Source organism: Oryza sativa, chromosome 11 (assembly GCF_034140825.1).
Source record: "Oryza sativa Japonica Group chromosome 11, ASM3414082v1".
Taxonomy (NCBI): domain Eukaryota; kingdom Viridiplantae; phylum Streptophyta; class Magnoliopsida; order Poales; family Poaceae; genus Oryza; species Oryza sativa.
The window spans coordinates 30,681,030-30,698,964 of record NC_089045.1 but is presented as its reverse complement, the minus strand read 5'-3'; the positions used below and the strand labels follow the sequence as shown (position 1 = coordinate 30,698,964).

Below are 17,935 nucleotides of genomic sequence, written 5' to 3'. Positions count from 1 at the left end.
ATTGCTAGCCGATTGGTTTATATTGGATTATATTGTTATTTCATTGCATCGTCAACAGCCGACTGCGTTTATATCATTATCTACATTGGACATATAGCCGCTTACTTAAACCCTATCGCTATCGGCTGGTATCGGCATCGGCTATTATCGGCATCGGCCGGAATCACTACATCGGCTTGTCAGCCGATCGGCTGTTTGATCTACTATTTGCATATCTTGTCAGTGGCAGGATCAAACTGACTGGCACGCCTGCATCTCATCAATCTTTGGACCTGCACTAGAGCTAAGCAGATCTCCCAGGCCGCCATGTTTGATTTTTACGTCAACACACTTTTGGCACGCCTGGTGGGACCACGAATTTTATATCCACATGTCTGAAGAAGAAGTCAATGCCAAGATCATGTTCACAGTGTAGAATTTAACATAGGAACAAAGGCAACAAATGGAGCAGTTTGTAGATGATTTTCAAATTTGGTGTTAACAGTGAAATTATCACTGATTTTCACATTAATGATATATAATCCTTATATCGATATATACTTAAATCAAGTGATTGGGATAGATCGGTCGCCTTGTCGAGACAGTATAAATCACTTAAATCGGAATATATATTAATAGGAGGATTATATACATTGATAGCATAGCCGATCAGATAGATCTAGCATGTATCGGCTAATACTCCGATACCACTCTATACTAAGATATTAAAGCAAGTAGAATATACCAAACATAAGCCTAATATACTTAGATGCAATAAGATCTTAACATAAAGGGCAGATTTAACAGAAGTATAGCAACCAATGTGGGGCGGTGGTCAGGGATATCGTGGAGATCACATGGAAGGATTGGAAGAAAGTTCCAGAGAGTAGAAAGAACAGCTGTTGGACATCGCTGCAAAGCAAGTTTGAATATCCAGAGGGGACAGACGACGATAAAGCCAAGGATTATGCGTTGAAGACTATGGGGAAGCTGTGGCGAAACTGGAAAACGAACCTGAATAAGAAATATGTCCAGAAGGGACTCACGCCATTTAAGGACTACGGAAGGATAACACAGGCACAGTGGGATGAGTTCGTTGCCCTTAAGACATCGGTGGAAGAAAAGGAGAAGAGCCAGAAGATGGCTGAGCTAGCAAGAAGGAATGAATATCCACATCATTTGGGATCGACCGGTTACCGGCAAGCGGTGAAGAAATGGGCAAAACAAGATGAAGAGATGGAGAAGGCTGGAAAGCCGGTTCCTATGAAAAATCACAACCCACGAAGCAGGAGCTGGGTGCGTGCAAGAACACCGGCCTTCACCCCTGAGGGGGATGTAGCATTCAAGGATCAGAAGCTCCAGGAGGTAGCTGTCAAGATGAAGAACATCGTCACGCAGCAACAGGCCGGGACGTTCGTGCCAGATAGAGACCAGGACGAGCTGACCTATGCCTTGGGCAAACCGGAGCACTCTGGCCGTGTACAGGGAGTTTCCTCAAAGACTAGCTGAAAGGATGGATTCAAACAGGATGCTCATACCTACAAGAAGCATGATCGCTACAAGGAAGAGATTGACTCTCAGGCTAGGGTAGCAGCTCGTGACGAATGCAATATATACTGGAGTCAGAAAATGATGCACGGTGCTGCTGTTTTAGAGCCTGAGCCCAGCTATCCTTTCGATGATGTAACAGAGGATACTCCGTGCAAGCTCTTGATTCCGGTCGGCAGGGCGGAAAAGAAAATACTCGTTGCAACTAGGAGGTTCATATCAGGCCACAGGTTTCATTGCCAAGATATTCCGAATGACTACGCCAAGGTAGAGGTTCGGACGGTCATTGAGGCTTACCGGATGCATGAGCTCGACTTTCCAACTACTGAGCAGATTGTGTACCTTGGAGATGCCGTCGATCAATTCATACTATGGCACAAGAATGATATTGAACTAGGGTCAACAGATGGAACTGATCGTCCACCAAGGATACCGGTGTCACTGTCGCGTCCACCAGTCGTAGCCAGTCCGAGGGATAATCCTATTGCTTCACCCCCTAGACCAGAGCCACCAGTTGCATCACCTCCTAGACCAGAGCCACCGGTTGCATCACCTCCAGGATCAGAGCCTCCTGTTGCATCACCTCCGACTGAAAAGGATGCAGAAGAACAATCGGTGCTTGCAAAGCAATAATCACAGCTAGCAATATGGGAAATGTCTCCCGCACAACCATCAGAGCCTGTACAAGTAGAGCCTACAAAGCTAGCGGCGAGTGAAATTGAAGCGGTGCCTGAATAGCTAGTGCCCGATCAACCAGAGCCATCGCAACTAGAGCCATCGCAACCAGAGGAACTTAAGGGTGCCGATGTGCCAGTGATGGTAAGGACGCACACGCACAAAGCAAAAAGTGCGTCCAAGAAAAAGTATATGGTAACGGCATTCCGAGGAAGGGACAAAGATATCATAAATGCCGAATTTGATAACAGCAAATTAAAAGGGTTGAAACAGAGCATGGATGACTATCTCAACTATATCAATTCCCCAGACGTGCCACACGAGTTTGAGAATGGCAAAACATTCATTTACGGCTGGCAACTAAGAGAAGGACCGTGGCAACTAAGAAGGTGGCACGATTGGTACATTAGGGCAAGCACCATGAAAGGCATTTCATCATTCACAGTTGCCGTAGGGGAGAACATCTTATGGAGCGGTCCTTGTCTACTCCAAGTCCATTTCTCCGATATGCATTCCCTCTACCATAGGAAGAGGCTGGACGCCAATTTGATTGCCATCTTGTGTTTGTAAGTGCTAGACTTGAACGTGTTAATAGATCACTACACCTACATGCATAGCTCATTTGATCATCCATTGTTGGCAGGATGAATTACGTGAAAGCCGAAGCGATGAAAAAGCCTGTCGCCTACCTAAACCCGTGCAGGATAAGTAAGCCGAACCACACATACACGCTAGACGAGAAGAAGCTACCGGAACACATCAAGGCGATGACTCCCGAAGAGAGGAAAGCTTACATAGCACAAAGGCATCATGAAAAGGTGCTCGATGTCACTACATACGTAGCTATTGCGCTTGAATCTACGCAGGACAAGGAGTGTGTTTATGCCCCATATGCCTTTGAGTAAGTTGTAATATATATGCACTAAGAGTATATACATATAATCATGGCTCGACTAACAATTTCGTTTGCAGCGACCATTGGATAGTCTTTCTTCTGTATCCAAAGTACAATGAAGTCATCGTCTTGGATTCTCTCGACAAAGATAGCAACACCTATCAGGAATTTCTAAGAATTATCGATCTGTAAGTTAGATATTAGCATGACGTGTTTTAACCTCTGACGAATGTAAATTAATTATATCTGCAAACAGTGCATTTAAAAGGTATTACCAGCGTGGCGGACAATGCAAAAACTCAAGAGAACGCATATCCGTCCGCAATAAGTGGCCGGTAAGTACATATGGATGCCAAACAGTACTACTTAATTTTCATAAATGCTTGTGTGTTTCCATTTAATAACCTAATATACCTTATAATTATTTTGATGTTGAAAGTGTCACAAGCAACCGGTGGGAACTGTATTATGCGGATATTACTATTGTGAGTTCCTAAGGGTTAATAGGAAATATTGTGCGAATTATGACGACGTAAGTAATACACACTTGTTAAATTAGTCGCTAACTTTATTATTGTGAATAATTAATTTCCTTAATTCTGTCATGATCTGATGCAGCTTCCCAAATTCCCCAAGTCTGAAAGAGTGCTCGATGATACTTCCATTCAGAACATTCAGGCGGACATGTGCTACTTCATCCACCGTGAGTGCGCACATCAGCTTGGGCAGTTTTTCGACAACGAAGGAGTCTTAGCCCTGCCGGAGAACGAATCCCTGTCTAACTGGACCATGCGTATAATATAGCTAGGGTTTTGTAATTCATTCAAAATACTTGTAAATGTTATGTTGTCGGTCGAATTTAATTTGTCAATGTACATATATATAGGTGCTTCCGAATTATATATATGTATATAATTCTGCTTCATACTCAATGCATGGCTCTAAAATACGCGAAAGAGAACATACTCTATCGATAGCTCGATTAGTTATATCAACCACGTGTGACTCTGAAATACGCGCACAAACAAAAGAAAAAATAGTATATATATACTAATGTTTTAAAAAAAAATTTAAAAAAATTTGCATCTTCACTGGCGGGCCACGTGTCAGAACTAGGACGGCCCATATCTTTGCTGGCGGGCCACGTGTCCATCCACAGAAGCCTTAGTTCATTTTTCCTAGCGTGCCACGTGGCCTAAAATACTGTGAGCCGCCAACAAAGAATTATCTTCGCTGGCGGCCGACCTAAGGCTACCGCAAGCGGAGATACTTCTTTGCTGGCGGCTGCGTTATGTCCGCCGCCAGCAAAGAGATGTCTTCGCTGGCGGCCGTCCTAAGGCTACTGCCAGCGAAGAGTTCTCTTTGCTGGCGGGCGTTCCTTTCTCGGCCGCCAGCGAAGATGCGTTTTGGCTGGCGGTAAATAACCGCTAGCGAAGATCGACATTTTCACTGGCCTTTGCTTTGTGGCGGCTGCGATTTCCGCTAGCGGAAACCCAAAATGGCCGCCACGAAAGATGGTTTTCGTAGTAGTGTATTGAACGTGAACTTATTAGGTGCATACCTATTAGGTCAGGGGCAATACCTGCTAGGTGCACCTTGGACTTAGAGGCTTAGAAAATGAGTCCTCCGCAATTTCACTGCCATGAGAAGATCCTTGATCAAAATTGGTAAACCATCTTTAGAATATTCGGGAGTTAAACCATTCGGATGAGAAGTACTCTGGCTTGGAGTACTCGGGCGATGCTTTACTTGGCTAGACTGTTACTAGTCAGACAAAGAGGAGAACAAAGCAGCTTAATACTTCCTGTGGAGAATGCAGAACCCGGATGCCATTATGGAAGACTTATCCGACTGATAGAATAGGAGGTAGGCCGAACAATGTAATAGAAATAGGGGAGGACTCGGACATAATACTTCCTTGTACCGCAAGGAAGGGTATAAAATCCTGTCCAGATACTTCCTTGCATAGATTAGCTAGGCAACCTATACCGTAGTTGGCATGTAACCCTACTGTATTTGTCTAGGGTTGTTGGTGAGGGGATTTCAGCGACTAGACATAGGCTGTGTTTAGTTCCTAAAATTGGGGAGAAGCTTGGGAAAAGTTGGTAGTTTGAGGAAAGTTGGTAGTTTGAGGTGATACCTATAAGGTATCAGGCGATTCCTATCACGTATCAGGTGATACCTGTCAGGTATCAGGCGATTCCTACCACGTATTAGGTGATACTTACGAGGTATCAGAAACCGGGCACCAAAGCGTCGTCGCCGGTGGTCCTACCGTCCATGTCCCACGCCGGAGCTCGTCGCCGACGGCCGCATCCTCCACTGTTCACGCCACAATGGAGCTCGCCGCCGGCGGCCTCGTCCTCCACCGTCACGTCCCACGTCAGAGCTCGTCGCCGGCGGCCGCGTCCTCCGTCGTCAACGAACCACGTCGGAGCTCATCGCCGGTGGCCGCGTCCTCCGCCCACACCGGCGCTCGTTGCCAGCGGCCGCGTCCTCCGTCGTCAATGCCCCACGCCGGAGCTCGTCGCCAGCGGCCACATCCTCCGCTGTCACATCCCATGCCGGAACTCGTCACCCGCGGCGCTGCATATCTTCTCTGGTGATGTGCTCCCTGACGGAGCAGCGAGGCGAGGTAGCGGGGGCCTTCTCCAGCGAGCTCCCTTCTCTCCCTTCTTCCTCCGCTGCCACATGCCCGATGCCAGCGCTCGTGCTCTGGGGAATGAGAAGGAAGATGATACCATCGCGGGTGCTAGGGACGGGATACCGGTATCTAGCTTTTCCGTTCTTTTTTTTCCTTCCCCAGTCCGCTCGGCCCTCACTCCTCCTTCCCCTCCTCTACTTCCTTCCCACCTGAATTTTTTTTATTTATAATTTTTTTTATTAAAAGTTTTACAAAAACAATTTTCCATTTTGAAAATTGACGGAAATAATCGCCTACCGCCCTCTGGGAGGGCGATTTTTAAAAATCGCCCTCCCAGAGGGCGGCGAAAATGACGTGGCAGACGGCCGTTCGCTCTCGGGCGACGGCCGTCAACGAAATTTGCAGGCGGCCCCCTTGCCGCCCTCCGCGAGGGCGATTTTGTACTGTGCGGGGGGCCGCCTGCAAATGGGCGGCGAGGGGGGGCATGGAATTTTGCAGGCGGCCCCCTTGCCGCCCTCCGCTAGGGCGATTTTGCACTGTGCGGGGGGCCGCCTGCAAATGGGCGGCGAGGGGGCATGGAATTTTGCAGGCGGCCCTCTTGCCGCCCTGGGGGAGGGCGATTTTTGCCCCCCCCTCCTATAAAACCCAGTCCCTCCTCTGTGAAATTTCATTATATTCACTAAAAATCCAAAAAAAACGAAAGAGAGAGAGGGGAGGGCAGCAAAAGGGGAGCGGCGAAGCCCTGCTGGTTCACTCACTTCATCACAGGTATGCTCCCATACATCTTTTGCATTTGTACTAATATGTTATGTTTGAGTATATATGTTGCGTTTTAGTTTTAGTTCCATATATTTTAGCACATCTGTAGCACACAGCACATATGTGTAGATCCAGAGCATAGAATATAATAGTATGAATTGAGACATAGACAGTAGTGTTAATTGTAAGATGTAGTTTAGTTTGATCTGGAGAATGTAACGTACTTTTAGAAATTTAGAGGACAATATTGTAGAGAATGTAACTTAGGGCGTAGTACAGAAATGCGAGGTTAACGCAGTTAATGTTTTCATCAGGCACAATGTCAAGTAAGGTCACATTTCAGATAGTTCACGGTGAAGGAAATATTAGATTTGGTCCAGATGGTGTTGATCTGTCAGAATTTGTAATGACATCTAAGGGCATCGATAGGCCTGCGGAGAGAACATTTCAGTCAATTTATAGTTGGTTGTTGAGAGGATTTAGAATAGACCAAGAAGTCTACACAATGTCAGTATCTGTTGTAGTGAGTCGTGCAATAGAAGGTTATTTTTGGGAACTAATGCCGATGGACAGCACTGCTGCTTGGAGACGGTATGTGGAAATGGCTTTTGAACGGTCATGGCCCCTCGTTATATTTGTGTCGGTACAAGAGAAAGATACAAATGTTTCAATGCGAACCGAAGATATGGAGGGTCCTAGCAATGCAGGGGATGTTGTTGGACCATCGATGGAAAATGAGGAAAATCAACCAAGGGAGGAGCAGGCCATGGGCATGGCGGATGAGGGGGAGAGAGTCGGTATAATTGTTGATGAAATGGAGAGGGAAGATTCGGATAATGAGCAAGCGGAGGACGACGCATCATCCGATGAAGAAGGTGATGTAATGGCCACTGATTGGGCAAATGAGGACTTCTCTGGACTTGTTATATCAGAGGGTGATCATGTACCCTGGGAGTATAAGGAGAACGAGGTAATTGAGGGTGCAAGGTATGCTCATAAGGATGAGATGAAGGAGGCGGTGAAGCATTGGGCAGTTTCATTGCAGAGAGAGTTTAGGGTGGTCAAGTCAACAAATTATGTGTATGAAGTGAGGTGCATGAAGGAAGATTGTCCGTGGCGTGTCCATGCATATAAGGGTAAATGGAATGATTATTGGAAAGTTAGCATTGTGACCGAGCACAAGTGCTACTTACAAGGGGTGGAGAAGTATCACCGAAACATCACTTCAGCTTTTGTGGCAAGTGAGATGTACAGCAGTGTTGTTGGTAACATTGGCTTTGAACCAAAATCAATTATTAGGCACATCGAGAACAAATTCAAGTACACCATAAGCTATGCAAAGGCCTGGAGAGCCAAACAAAAGATCATTGAGATGAGGTATGGCACATTTGAAGCTTCTTATGATAATTTGCCTCGTTTGTTAGCCACAATTGCCCAGAGGAATAATAATACTTACTATGACCTACATACATTTACATCGGTTGATGATCGAACAAAGAGTGTGCTGCAAAGAGCCTTTTTCTCATTGGGTGCTTGCATCAATGCTTTTGTGCATTGTCGACCTGTTCTATGCATAGATGGAACTTTTATGACAGGTAAATACCGAGGTCAGATATTGACAGCAATTGGGTGTGATGGGAACAACCAGGTTCTACCTATGGCTTTTGCATTTGTTGAGAGTGAGAACACTGAAAGCTGGTACTGGTTCCTAGAGAGAGTGCACATTGCAGTGGTGCGTATGAGGCCCAACGTTTGCCTTATACATGATCGTCATGCGGGTATGTTGCGGGCTATTGACTACTTGCAGAACGGTTGGGATGAGAAGGGACTTCCAGCTAAGTGGCCTGATGTTCGGAGTCGGTGGTGCATGCGTCACATGGGTGCAAATTTCTACAAGCAATTCAAGAACAAGCATCTTATGGAGCTCTTTAAGAGGCTCTGTGCACAGAACCAAGAGAAGAAATTTAATGAGTTGTGGGACAAGTTGGATGAGTTGACAACGAAGCAAACAGACGAGCAATCTCGCAGACCACAAGTTGAAGGTGACGAGCCTCCCATACCTCTTGGTGCATCAGAAATTTCAGTCAGTGGATTGAGAATGAGCCTAAGGAGAAGTGGTCTCTATTGTTCGACACCGATGGATCTCGGTATGGCATAATGACAACCAATTTGGCAGAGGTGTACAACTGGGTAATGCGAGGAGTTCGGGTACTTCCATTGGTTGCTATTGTTGAATTCATCCTTCACGGCACGCAAGCCTACTTTAGGGATCGATACAAGAAAATTGGTCCGTCCATGGCCGATAACAACATAGTGTTTGGCAACGTAGTGACAAAGTACATGGAAGATAAAATCAAAAAGGCACGGAGACATAGAGTTGTTGCTCAAGGCACACAAGTGCATCGGTATGAAATAATGTGTGTTGATAGGAGCAGGCGTGGTATCTATCGCAAGCAAGCCGTGCAGGAATGTGTCTTGAAGGCGGATGGTGGATGTACCTGCAGTTGTATGAAGCCGAAGCTTCATCACCTTCCTTGCTCACACGTTCTTGCTGCTGCCGGTGATTGTGGCATATCTCCCAATGTGTACGTCTCAAATTATTTCAGGAAAGAAGCAATCTTTCATACATGGAGTGAGGAAATATATGGGTTCGGGATCTCAGGATCTTACACAACGCTGAGTGCCCAAGTTTTTTATATTCCTGATCCATCTAAGTTAAGGATGAAAAAGGGTCGACGCCAAACTAGACGCATCAGAAATGATATGGATGAGTCAGAAGCAGGTGGGAGGACTTTACGTTGCAGCAAGTGTGATCTGCGCGGCCATACTTACAAGAAATGCCCGAAAAATGCAGAAGTTCCAAGCGGCGCAGATGCTAGTCCATCTGGACAGGCAAGTGATGGTAGGCGACCACCTGGTGAAGGAACAGCAAGCAGGCGCGCAAGGCCAAGGCGTCGTCTCGCAGCAGGCGATTCGATGGTGTAACAATGCTTTCGATTTAGGAAATAAAATGCTGTTGTGATGTAATGAGTGTTCGGACTAAATACTTCTATCGTGTAATTTCAATTCAATGTTGTTGTAATGAGTACCTCCGACTATTGTTGTACTAGTAGTATTGTGAACTATTCGGTGTTGTATCATAATGTTATCGTGATGAGTGTTCGGACTAAGTACTCATATCGTGTAACTGCAGTTATTGTTGTAATCAGAAATATTCCGTATGGTGACACTTTTGTTTGTTTGTACTATTGTTTAATATGTGTTAGCAATTCGCTTATGAACATTTATTACTTATGTTGAACTAATTATTTATATGTTTCTGATCAATCTATTTGATGCAGGTATGGCGTACGACACACCGGCGCTGTTGAACCGTGCGATTGACAGGAACCACCGCTCGTTCCTGTCAGCAGTCGAGGGTGCACAGCTCGGCACCTTCCGTCCACGCACGTCGCGCGAGTGGTTGCGTGTCGACCCCCGTCACGTTCCTTGGTACGCGTATGTTCACATTTCAACTCAACTTTGCTTTGTGTTGTACTTATGTTTGAAGTTTGCTCTATACAGGTTGCGTGCGGCAGGCCTTCTACCACTTTGTAGGCTTGTTGAGGCGGCGGCGGACGACCGTGACCCAGCGAAGCGGTGGGATGCAGACCGGTCACTCCTTGCCGCTCTTGTAGACCGCTGGAGACCTGAGACGCACACGTTCCACCTTCCCTGTGGGGAGATGGCTCCGACACTGCAGGACGTGTCGTACCTGCTCGGGCTACCGCTTGCGGGAGCACCAGTTGGTCCCGTGGACGGTGTTTTTGGGTGGAAGGAGGATATCACTGCGCGCTTCGAGCAGGTGATGCGCCTTCCACACCTAGGACCGACCAGCACCCTTCCTCCGTACTCTACAGTCGGGCCTAGCAAGGCTTGGTTGCTCCAGTTCACTGTAAGTAAATAAGATGTTATTATCATACATGATTATTTGCGACCGGATGAGTGTTTTGTACTAACATTTCATTCTTAACTGTAGGCGGACCTTCTGCACCCTGACGCTGATGATTACTCGGTCCGACGCTCCCTTGAGGCGTACCTGTTGTGGTTGTTCGGGTGGGTGATGTTCACTAGCACCCACGGGCACGCTGTGGACTTCCGGCTGGTCCACTACGCACGGTCCATCGCGGATGCTCAGCCACAGGACGTGCCGCAGTGGAGCTGGGGATCTGCCGTGCTAGCAGCCACGTACCGTGCCCTCTGTGAGGCGTGCACGAAGACTGACGCGGGAGCGATCATCGCTGGCTGCCCTATGTTGCTTCAGCTTTGGGCAGCCGAGAGGTTTGCCATAGGGCGACCAGTGGTGGACAGCGCACCCTACGGGGTTGGTCGCAGCGCGCAGTGGCCAGAGGACGGTCCCACGATGGGGACTTACTGGTGTCGACGTGGGGTTAGTGCAACTTCGCTGCGTTTTAAGTTTATCAGTCCTCTTCTTTTTTTTTCCTTCACATAACATTTCTAATTCCGATCATGTTTATTGCAGCGTCGTTACGCTCACGTGCAGGTGAGACGTGGTTACCCGGACTTCGTGTTCGAGTTTGACCGTCTCCAGCCGAGCGACGTCATCTGGGAGCCGTACACAGAAGAGGCCGTCGCTGCGAGAGCACCGCTAGGACTTTCGTCCTTGTGCACACGCGACCAGGCTTACTGGCTCACCATCCTGCCGATGGTGTTCGACATTTTCGTTGAGCCTCACTGCCCGCAGCGTGTGATGAGACAGTTCGGACTTAGGCAGGTGTTTCCGGGCAACATGCAGCCGACCGTCCCCCCTTCCGACCACTCGTGAGTTCGGATTGTTCATTTCGAAATTTTTATGATAATTACATCATCGAGCCATATAATTTACCTCTCTTCACAGGTTGACTCGACGGGGACAGCTAGCAGACGCACTTTGGGCTCCACGTGTACAGCAGTACGTTGACGACTGGGTGTTAGCTACAGAGGAGGTGATCAACGAGCTCTTCCCACACACGGAGGAGAACTACCGTGACTACCTTCGCTGGTACCTTCCTCGCACTAGTGCGCGTGTGACCTTCACTCCAGACGCCCCAGAGCCGCACGTTGCCGCTGTCACGGACGCGTATCCCACGCACCGTGACCGAGACTACTTCGTGGCGGTACGTCCAATTTGTATTACTTCCAACAATTATTTCATTTATCTTGCATAATATAGGACAACTACTGAATTTTTTATTTCCATCTTGCATAGGCTGATGCCGCACGGGATATCAGTGCCGATATCACCGCGGTCCAGGTGAGGTTGAACAGAGGTTTGCACTTGACTGACGTTGAGCAGAGGGCGACCTTCGACCGGATGCAGGAGAAGATGCGTGCGATCATGCGCGTCTTCTCCTGTCGCAGCGCCGTGGACGTCGTACCTCCAGCTGGTCCGGTACACCCACGGCCTCGCGCGCCTACCGTCGGAGCAGGACCTCGTTTGCCTTCGAGCGCCCCTAGCTTCGGAGCAGTGCGACCTACAGCACCGGTTTCGCACGGTACAGTTCAGCCCAGATATTAGTTCATTTTTGTTTCAGCTTTTGCACGAATGTGTCACCATGTTTTAACTGCACGTTTCCTCATCGCAGGACCTCGTCTGCCTTCGAGCGCGTTCGCAGGCACGACCGGCGCTTCCACGAGCTCCGCAGGGGCGTTCGCCACCTCTTCGGGCGCGTTCGCCAGCTCTTCCTCTCACGGAGCGTCGATCCCTCGCCCACACGGTACTTTACTTTTTATTACTACTGTTAAATACTTGTACAAAACTGATGGTCCTTGTCCAGCAGGATATGCAGCCGGGATCTTCGGTACTGGGGCCTCTTCGTCTCACGCCGGTAGGACTGGTCCTACTAGCCAGTTCTAAGACGACGACTTGCACGGTGCAGACCACCAGGACGTACTAGGCTCCTCTCAGCTTGGAGGAGCTCCAGAGGCGCACACTCAGGAGCAGCCAGAGGTCACACCTGTACAGGCAGGACGGGTTGGCCGTGCCGTACCCCCGGACCGACTCACGTACTCCCAGGGGCACATTAGGGCGAAGGGTAGGAGGGACAGGGGTAAGAGGCCTCGTCAGTAGTGTTCTACCTCTTCAGTCCTTATGTGACCGTTTCTTTTGGCTTACAAACTTGTAAAGCAGTACTACTTTTGCTATTACTACTGCAGTACTACTTGTGTTTGTCTCGTCTACGTAGTTCTTTTCATTCATATGGTGCTTGAACAACTTATGCTCACAACAACACACTTTCGGCGCTTCACGGTAGTGCCATATCCAGTAGCGCGCACAGTCCACAACAGCACACATGAAAAGCGGCAGCTCGAGTTATCACTATCAACTTTCGGCGCTGCCTGTCGACATAAAGTGAATCACGCCCACGCGTGATCGTCTTGTCACATCTAATGAATAATGTATCTCATTGAGTTCACATATATTGCAGTGAAAACGACGCTATATAATTGACAATCTGAAGGCAACCTCTTCATATCTTCTTTCCCACTAGCACACCACACACGAAAATGGAAGCCTATTAATTGGTAATATGTAATCTACAATTGAGATTATGTACAACATTCTTCACTACAATTTTACATTTTGGCAGCAAACCAAATATGATCAAATGAAATTTTACCTTACCAAATATTTGGTAGTGCCAAAACTTGCTTATATTTTGGCACTAACAAAATATTTGTACGGTAACAATCCAAATATGCCCTAAAAAATAATAAAATTGTATTTTACCAGTCTTGGAGATTTTAATCTTGTATAGTTTTCAATATAAAAAGATTTGCTAACTATTGATATTTATATAAAAAAAATATAGAGCACAGTACAAAATCGCCCTCCCCCAGGGCGGCAAGGGGGCCGCCTGCTAAATTCCATGCCCCCTCGCCGCCCATTTGCAGGCGGCCCCCCGCACAGTGCAAACTCGCCCTAGCGGAGGGCGGCAAGGGGGCCGCCTGCAAAATTCCATGCCCCCCCTCGCCGCCCATTTGCAGGCGGCCCCCCGCACAGTATAAAATCGCCCTAGCGGAGGGCGGCAAGGGGGCCGCCTGCAAATTTCGTTGACGGCTGTCGCCCGAGAGCGAACGGCCGGCTGCCACGTCATTTTCGCCGCCCTCTGGGAGGCCCTCCCAGAAGGCGGTAGGCGACTATTTCCGTCAATTTTCAAAATGGAAAATTATTTTTGTAAAACTTTTAATAAAAAAAATTATAAATAAAAAAAATTCCTTCCCACCTCCCCATTCGGCCGAACATCCACTCGGTCCAGCCTCTCCCATGCGGCCCAATTTCCCTGGCCCAGCCCTGCTAGCCTCAGCCTTCCTCCTCCCACGCACGCGGTCGCCCGAGCGCTGTCTACATGATCGCCTACCGCGCAGCAGCTCCTGCTGGCCCCATCGGACAGCCTCTGGCTTCTCCACGCCCATCATGTACCAGCCTAATAGGCTACGAGATCGCTAGTTAGCTAAGGCGATCGTTTTTGTTTTCACCACTTTCTTTTTTCTTTTTTTGCACCATATAGTTTTTTTTTTGGTAAGTTTATATACATAAAGTTTATACATCTAAAGTTTACATATCTAAATTTATAGGTCAAAAGTTTAGATGCCCGATTCAAATTCGAATTCGGATTTAAATATTTTTTATATAGAATATTTCTATACATAAAGTTTATACGGACAAAGTTTACTGTATATATTTATAAGTATAAAGTCTATACACATGAATATATTTTTAAGGGTATTAGATTTTTTTTTCTATTTTTTTAATTATTTTCTAACTTGTTTTTTTAAAATTTATGGTGCAGTAGAAAGGGGAGAAGGGGAGGAGCGTTAGGGGGAGGGACGGGGGGTGCCCAATCGCCCACAGCGATCACCCGCCCATTAGCCCTCCCCAATAGGCTACGGTCCACCAGCCCTTCCACTCTTCCCTCGTTGGACCAAGTCCACTTTGGGACCATAGACCCAGCGTCTCCTCTCTCTCTAACAACGGACATCTCCTATTAGACTAAGGAATATTTTTGGGAATATTCCTTTTCCAATTTAAATAAATTCTTATTTTTTAGAAATTCTTTTTAAACTTCAAAAGTTCACATCTCCTCCAACGTAACTCCGCTTGAACACGTTCAAGTCTCAAAATTTTTCTTAAATTGTGATCTACCCAATGTCACTATTAGTTATTAATAACAGTATCTTCTTTTGCATTGTTTTCTCTCTTTGCACGTAGTCAACAACGACGAAAATTAGTTCGGATAAAGATAGTCGAAGATCTGAAGACAGAGACCCAAGCCAAGTCACCCTTTGATCATATGGCTCCTAATTTCTAAAATGTTTTGTTTGCAAAATTGAATTGCTAGTGTGCACGTTAACTGGACTGGCCTCGGTTTACGTGACAAACTGATGGACCTACCCAGTAACTGCATTACACCTGTAGTATGTTGATACCCTATCCCTTGTCGCTCCACCCTCGTTGTACTTTGCAACCACACCCTCAAGCATAGGTGCTGACGGTCCCACTCAGTTCACCCTTATTTGTCGAAATAGGAAAATGGGTTTACGGAACCTTTGAAAACCCGACACGTAATGTCGATGAGTTTGGAAAATAAAACTTGTTTGCGAAAACCTACGATACAAAGTGATCGCCTTTGTGGTGGTCCTCTGTATTCGCACATAAGGACTTATTCCTTAGGGGAATTTCATCCTAGCAACTCACAGTGCGACCACATGTGTGGCATGGGATGCCCCTGGCTCAGTAATTAGTCAGCTAGAGATGCCTTGTATGCCAATAGTTAGGGAATGCCAAGATGAGGAGATGTGAGTTAATATGATGCACTGGGGGCAGATTAAATATGGGATAAGTCCATTTTAGACCCTCTAATTCTTTAGCTTGTCTAAAACACACCCCACAACTTTAAAACCGGGCATTTGACCCCCTCAAACTTTCAATACCGTGCAAAAGGCCCCCTTAAGTGGTTTTCTACACTGTTTTTGTACGCTAGGATGCCACCTATATAGATTAGTTAGTCCCACATGTCAGTCCGGTCCTTCTTCCTCCTCCCCCACACTCTCTCTCTCTCTCTCCTTCGGCAATGGGCGCATGGCTCATCCATCTGCCCAGCGAGGACCGCCGCACACCCATCGACAAGCTCGTCATTGCTACATCTCGTCCCTGACGGAGCTGCAGATTCGCCGCCTGCAACCAAATCGAGCTCCAGCACCTACGGCGGCAGTGGGGGCGGCGTTCTTCGGCGAAGGGAGCGGTGCAGGGACTGTTAGGAAATAAACCTGACCGTGTGTGTTCAGGTCAGTTCGCGTGCGTCGTGTGTGTGTTTGTTGTTGAACGCGTCCGTCGTGTGGAGGTTCGTCCGAGTTTTAGCGCAGGCTAGCTAGCTGCGAGCGTGTGTATCGGGTTCAGTTGGAGAGTGTGGCGTCGTGCGCGGACGCTGGCGGCCGCGTCGTGCGCTGAGTTTGTGCTCATGCATGGCGTGAGCCGGGACGTGCGGATCGTGCGAGCAAAGGCCGGGGAAGGAGTTCGTGCTCCATTTGTGCGTCACCCTGGGCCTATATAAGCACATGTTCATCCCGTTGTTGATCACCGAGTGAAAAAAGAGAAAAGCCGGCATTCGTTGCCAGGGCGTTCGTTGCCATTGTCAAGCTTCACAAACTCTGCTACTCACTCTCGTGTTTGTGTGTGTCTCCGATCTTGGCCATTTCCAACAGGGACGAAGCAGCTCCGAGTGGAGAGGCGGAGCTCGCCGAAGATACACGCGTGGGGAGGAGCTCGAGCGCCATGACCACCGCGAGTTTGGCGCACCCATTCGCCTAGCTTGGTGGAAGCAAGCTCGAGATTTACTCAATGAGGAGCGGGCTCGCCTCCATCAGACTGTGGTCGGCGCGACCGGCGTCTACGAGCTACCTCTGTCATCGCTGGCCGCCTAGCTCCTCTTCTGCAATCGAGCTCCGTCTCCGTTGCCGCAGACCAGCGCATTCTCCGGCTCAGTCGAGTACTACTCCTGCTCCTGCTCGTGCTTGTGCTAGTCCGTCGTCTCCTGCAGTCCTGCTTGGAGGCATGGAAGCCGAACAGCTTTAGCCTTGGGATTGACATGCTCATGACTGCAAAGATGAGTAGCTAGCAGCACAACGTACTAGCTTGCCGAGATTAGTAATAGCATATATGAGTAGTTGTGATAAACAGGAGAAGCATCACACACAGGTCACAAGCGACGGGTCGAGGTGACGAGGTCTATATCGCGCTTGTGTCGGAGCTGCTTCTTCCTTGCTCCCTGCTTAGCCATCTCTGCGGTCGTGCGCGGCTTCCGCCGACGACCGCGCGCAGCGGCTTGGAGCTGCTACTTTCCCGCGACAACTCCTCCGCCGACGACCGCAGCTGCTTGTTGGAGATGCGCGCCACTGACCGCTCAACCCTGCCTTCGCAGTGCCGCTACCGCCGCCGCTCGTGAAAAAGCAACGTCAAAACAACCCAGCAATATGGGCTTGGCCCACATAATCATAAGTGCTGACGTGGCGAAGGGTTGATGTGGCATCCTACATGTCATCCACGTGTGTAAAATCCATGGTAAAAGAGCCCAAGGGGGTCAAGTATCCGGTATTAACAGTTAGAGGGTGTATTATACCCGGTTTTGTAGTTCGGGGGTGTATTTTAGACAAGCATAAAAGTTCGAGGGTGTATAATGGACTTTTCCCATTAAATATTAATGTGCTGGGCACGAATGAATGGAGATATCCCAGATTCCTGGGTAGAAGACGGCTGAGGTTTGCCTGATACTCGGTTCAGAGCAAACCCTTCTATGTGGCATGAAGTATCCTTGGCTGGCTTTGGAAAGGCCTTGCCGTGAACCTTCCTCATCAACGGGAATGGGAAGTAAGCTTGCGTCGTGTGAGTAAAACATACAGCCTCTACAGAGGTTACCAAATTATTCGAACAACCATGCCCATGATCAAGGGAAATAGGTGATTCCTCTAGCGTAAATTTGTTTGCCTGTGGTTTGCGAAAGTGATTTGTGGGATTGAGAACCATTACCAGAATCAAGCCATGATGACTGATGATGACCACTACGTGGTCTGATATGACCCTAGGTGGATCATGATGTCGAACAACATCATAGATTAGGCTTCTGAGGGGAAGCAACATGTTATGGAGATTATAGACGGCTTTGGAAGCCAAAGAGAGATGAGGATATGAGATGAGCTTATGCTCAGAGATCTGGAAAGGAGTTGGAAGCTGCCTAAGTGCAGAAGGCTATGCGTCGGTGCCTTGGTAGGGCTACCGGCAAAATAGCTTTAATTAACTAAAATTTGTTTCATCCGCTTGAGTTGTTGCAAAGCAATTCACGGACAGGATTGAGGCAAAAGCATTTTGTCAAATCACATGATAAGCAACCCCACACTTG

The 17,935-nt window shown here is 47.9% G+C and overlaps 1 long non-coding RNA gene across 1 annotated transcript; it reads left to right on the top strand.

Moving 5' to 3' along the window:
- The first annotated feature begins 11,879 nt into the window (after window positions 1–11,879).
- Window positions 11,880–12,379, top strand: LOC136353872 (uncharacterized). The gene is made up of 3 exons (XR_010737373.1): window positions 11,880–12,034; window positions 12,125–12,256; window positions 12,329–12,379. It is a non-coding gene; the product is annotated as an uncharacterized lncRNA (long non-coding RNA).
- The last annotated feature ends 5,556 nt before the right edge of the window (window positions 12,380–17,935 follow it).